Here is a 5,338-nt window from a genome sequence, read left to right as displayed (position 1 = left end):
ATTGAACGCAATCGTATCGGCTATAAAATCATCTAAAAAACCAGCGAGCACCTTTACTTGTGCTCGGAAAACGCCGACCACCTTTAATTGTGCTCGGATTATACCGAGCACTTCTACTTGTGCTCGGCAAAAAGCAAGCACATTTAATTGTGCTCGGAAACGTGTAACATAGAATAAAATGGCAATACTATTTTAAAAACTACAAGTATAGAAGAATAGATGTTTAAAATTTATGTTTCGTTAAAAAAATATTTCGTTAAAAAAATATATGTTTAAAATTTATTTTAAATATATAATATAAATATTTTTAAGCAATAATTCCGACCACCATACGTGTGCTTGGAAATGGCGAGCACTCTTACTCGTGCTCGGAAAATACCGAGTACCGTTACTTGTGGTCGGTAAATACCGAGCACTAATACTTGTGCTCGGAATTATGTGACATAGATTAAAATATAAACATGATTTAAAAAACTACAAGTCTAAAAAGAATAGATGTACTTAAATATGGAAAATGTATCAAAATCATAAAAAAAGTCGCACTTCTGAAATGTCGTGCAATAGCACCGCGAAACTCCTCGATCGTGGGCCCACATGGCTAATACTGATTATAAACCAATTATTTGGTTCGAGTTTTTGTGAGAATATTTAGTTTAACTGACAAAGTTGATCTTTGTATCGAACACAATCGTATCAACTATACCAACAATTATAAATCATGTATATAAAATACCGAGCAAACTTACTCGTGCTTGGAAAATACCGAGTACCATTACTAGTGGTCGGAAAACTCCGAAGCACGTAACTCGGATATATGTAACATAGAATAAAATTGTAGTACAAAATATGATTTTAAAAACTACAAGTACAAAAAGAATGGAGGCATTAAAGATAGAAAATTTATTAAAATTAAAAATAAAAAATGTCTCGAAATGGCGTTTGGCGAGCACAGGGAGTGTGCTCGGAAAAAGGCCGAGCATCTTAAATGTGCTCGTATATAGACGATTTAGTTTTAAATAAATTTATATATTAAATCATATTTCTACATATATATCCAAGCATTACTTAAAATGTGCTCGCATAAAGCCTAGCACCTTAAAATTGCTTGGATATATACTCTTAGTTTGGGTTAATAAAGATATTTCTAAAGCAATGCAGCAAATTGAGATTGAGAAACCCTGCATTTCCTTCCCGCCACTCCCACCGAGAAGGAGCATCTATTCATCATAAAATCACACAGGTTTTCGGAACCGCCGCCGGAAACGTGTTGCAGGTGATCGATGTAGAGAAGAAGACTCTCAACAACGTCATCACGTTTCCTCTCGACGGAGTCTTCTTCGTTCGGTCCGATATTCAGGTTGCTTCCGCTCAAAGAGTCAATTTTCGGTAGTTTATTCAATTAGACCATAGTCTGTTTCGATCGCGTTGATTTTTCCTTTGATTGATTGATTATGATGTCATTCTATGGATTGATTGAGAGTATATTAATTGTAAATTAAATTGTTAAGCTGGTGGAGTCGAGGTCGAGGTCGAGGTCATTCGAAGTTTTCAATTTCTGTCATCGCTTAAGATCAATTGTTTGAATTTTTTGCCTCTGTGTAATGTATTCCTATTAGTTGTAATTTTTTTTGCCTGTGTAATGTATTCCTATTGAGGCAGCTACTTAGGTTCATTTGTCTAAGCAATATGTTCGTATAGTGTTGAGTTTTGTGATCTGATCATGTGAATGGACTAAATAAATGCTCCAAACGTCTCTATTGGTAATAAACAAATGTAACTAACTGTGACTCATATAGATTTCCTTGCATTCTTTGAGCAATGAACATGTATGCTTGATTAAGGAAAACATTTTTGAGTTTTGTGATGTGATCGTGTGAATAAACAAATGTGACTAACTGTGACTCATAGCTTTTCTTGCAAACTTTGAGCAATGACATATGTTAGATTAAGGAAAACATTGAGATGATAAAGATATTGAAGTTTTTATTGCTTGAATAAATGAAATAGTGAATTTTTGTGATGCTCTGTAAATTTACAAGTGCAGTTCTGTGGCATAAGGGTTGGGAGTTTCCTCTACCTCCACTTGATTAGGGTCGGTAAGTGAGTCTATCCTCTTTCTGAAAAAAGTTATTAATCAGTTTCATTCATTATTTTCCTCACAACATTTCACTGCATCCACAAATTCACCCTATAGAATACACTCAATCAGTTCAGTTTTACATGAAGCATTTAGGGGATTTAAACATTGTTTCTTAGTTTGGGCATGAAAATATATGTTAAGATGTATTCTTGTAGCTTATACAACTTTTAATTTTGCTATGTGTGAGAAACTTAGTTAACTATAGTGGAGGTATACTATTATTTGGTTGTTGAGTGTGCGCCTTATTCTTGAAAACAATGATCATGAGAGACTGCTGCATCTCTGATAAGTTCCATAATCAGTGAGTTTTACTATTTATTCAATTGAATTTACCTGAGTGTAATGCTATTCTCTTTGATGTTGCAGTATGCTTCCATCCATGGTGTGATATCTTTATTGTAAGTTGTACTTTCCAGCTTCCATGTCTTACACATGATACCTCTTTCTGCTTTCCCTTGAACATATTCTACTCGAGATTTTTCCAATCCAATTGACGCTGCATTTTGGTTTATCAGGATTCCTTGAAAAGTATAAACCTGTCAGGCAGTAGCTCTATAATTCTAGGTCTTAAAAACTTAAGACAGGTAGTGTGGGAGACTTTGACATACCCTGTACTCTTAACTGCATTTTCTTTCAGTCATGACCACTGAGCCTTATGCCTTATGAACCAGTTATAGCGATGGACAAGCAAGGTAGCACTTGATCACATTCCATTCAAGGTTGCCATAACTATTTCTTCTTACCTGCTTTTGTATGAGTCTGTTTTGTGTGAAAGCACCTCATCATGCGTGCTAACAACTCCAGGTGCTGCAGCTCCAACGTTTTCGCCGTCGACCGGTGAGGAAGAGGCCTACCATTCAAACTGGCTCTGAATAGGCCCGGCCTGACGGCCGCGGCCTCCACCAATGTCGCCCTGCATGTACGAATCCTTATTTGCTTTAGCCCCGTCTTTGTTTTCCTTCTCAATACCCCAATCTTTGTGTTTACTGTGCAACATATGCAGAAATTTAGTTTACTGTGAAATTGTGTTCTTCATATTTGGTTTTTGCTGCTGTCGATTAACTGTTTCTGTTGCATAACATGAAAGTTGTCCTTATCATCTATTCTTTGTGTTCTCCTTGTATTTGGATTTATTTCATGGGATCTCTTTCCCCCTTTAAGAAGCAGTTTTAACCTGAGATTGTTTGTTCTATTTCATGTTTAGTGGTGAGATGTGAGATATTAATGTGTTTGCACTTCTTATTTCTGTCATTTAGGTTGCTTGCTTCATTTAGTTGGCTTCCTCTTCATCATGTATGGCTGGGACTAGGGATGTTGTAGCGCTACCGTTCGAGATGCATAGGCTTGGATTCTAGGTCTTGACCCGGGCTCAGTGCTCGTCCACGTCCCCGAGATCATGCTTTGTATTCAAATTCATAAATTTTTTGCATTTCAAATTCAAATGACTGTAAAACAATTTAATTTAATTCAATATAATATCATTTTGAGTTGGTTTATTTTATATATTTAATTATTACTCCTGATTTAGGAAAATACAATAAATTGAAATATAATTTATTAATAATTAAAAAAAAATAGAATACTTTTATAAACCAGATACCGAGCACCAAGGTGCTTGGAACTATTCCATTGCCCCAGAGTGCTCGGAAATATTCCATTCCCCCTAAGTGCTCGGAAAATTGCAAGCACAAATCGGTGCTCGGAAATTTTCGACCACAAATTTGTGCTTGGAAATTCCGAGCACCTGAGTATGTGCTCGCCATGTTCCAAAATCTGAAAATCATGTAAGTGCTCGGAATATTTCGAGCACCTACAAATGTGCTCGGCATTTTTCGAGCACAATCAGGTGCTCGGATGTCCGAGCACTCTAAAGTGCTCGTATAAAAATTCCGACGAAGCGAAAGCCGAGCACTCTCGGTGCTAGGAAAGTGCTCGGTATATCTCGATTTTCCGAGCATTTTACCTTATATTTCCGAGCACTTGGTGCTCGGGAATGCCTGTTTTTCTTGTAGTGTTGGTACAAATATAGTAATAATTTGGGATTTTATTGTTGATATTATTAAAAGTTTATGACAATTTAGTGACGAGAAAAATTAGGATTTAGTCTGATAATTTTGCCGTAATATCAATAGTAGCATGCAAATAAGAATAAAAGCGAAATTGAGAAACAAACATAGTAAAGAAGCATAGATATTAAATTAGCAAGTGGGAGTGGTGATGCCGCAGACGGCAGCCACTTTTCTGGCGTTGGGAGAATCAATGTAAGGCTTAAACTCAGGGTTGCTCATGTATTGGCAGAAGCAAGGCTGCTGCTCCTTGAGCTTAGCGCAGCACTCCGCCGACGGATCCTGCCCCGACGACATCGCCCCGAGGCATGGAAACAGCTGAACCGGGTCGCATTCCGCGCCTGCATGCACCACCATCACCATCACCATCATCACAAACAAGGCCCCACCAATACCCTTCATCGCTCGATCGAGTTTAATTTTGATGTGGAGAAGAGAAACAATGCTACCATACTTATATATAGGAATAGAATTGAGATGAAACCATAACCATGGCTGTTTTTAATTCGAATCTGTACTGGAATCAAATCACCTCTTCCACGCTCAATAAGATTCATAGTAGATGTTCAGCTACATACTACTAACTCAGAATTTCTAAGTCAAACCAATCAATCTCTTTCTTCTTCGCCTATTAACTTGTTTCTGCACCCTAGCTATACCCTAAATTTGTCTGCTCTCTTTTAAAAATTCTTAAATCTTAGAATTTTAAGAAATACTCCATATAACGTAAAACCTAATGAAGTAAATTAATAGTGGAAAATGTTAATGAAATTGGGTTTCACTTTTATATGTAATTATTAAGTTATATTAAAATGTTAGGGAAATGAAGTTAATAGAACGTTGGGCTTACTTCAATAAAAATGAAAGTGAACTTATATTTCAGGATGAAGACTCTTATCATACAACGGAAGGAATAGATCAATTTACAATAACCCATATTATACACTTTGCATAGGATAAGAATATTTCTTGCAATCTGAAATCAACTTTGATGCCCTGCGGGCAGGATAAGAATATTTACTATTACATGCAGTAATGGTACTCCATTCGTCTATTAGAAGTGATTATTTTTTTATTCTTTATTGTTTGCATGATTTCCCCTTTTTTAGTTATTCCATCACAGATGATTGAT

General features: G+C 36.3%; 1 long non-coding RNA gene and 1 pseudogene across 2 annotated transcripts; one reads left to right on the top strand and one right to left on the bottom strand.

Moving 5' to 3' along the window:
* Positions 1-1,162: 1,162 nt before the first annotated feature.
* On the top strand, positions 1,163-3,622 carry LOC125200090 (uncharacterized). Of its 2 annotated transcripts, none has more exons than XR_016134431.1 (7): positions 1,163-1,357; positions 2,045-2,096; positions 2,507-2,538; positions 2,656-2,724; positions 2,812-2,859; positions 2,954-3,059; positions 3,397-3,622. It is a non-coding gene; the product is annotated as an uncharacterized LOC125200090 (long non-coding RNA). The 2 variants fall into 2 exon arrangements; XR_016134429.1 differs by having other exon boundaries at positions 2,945-3,059.
* Positions 3,623-4,284: 662 nt separating this feature from the next.
* On the bottom strand, positions 4,285-4,608 carry LOC148934189 (non-specific lipid-transfer protein 2 pseudogene; annotated as a pseudogene).
* Positions 4,609-5,338: the final 730 nt, after the last annotated feature.

This window comes from Salvia hispanica, chromosome 1, assembly GCF_029641045.1.
Source record: "Salvia hispanica isolate PSC_SH4W2 chromosome 1, Shi_PSC_v1, whole genome shotgun sequence".
Classification (NCBI taxonomy): domain Eukaryota; kingdom Viridiplantae; phylum Streptophyta; class Magnoliopsida; order Lamiales; family Lamiaceae; genus Salvia; species Salvia hispanica.
Note: the sequence above shows the minus strand (reverse complement) of the source record. Positions and strands in the feature narration are given on the sequence as shown.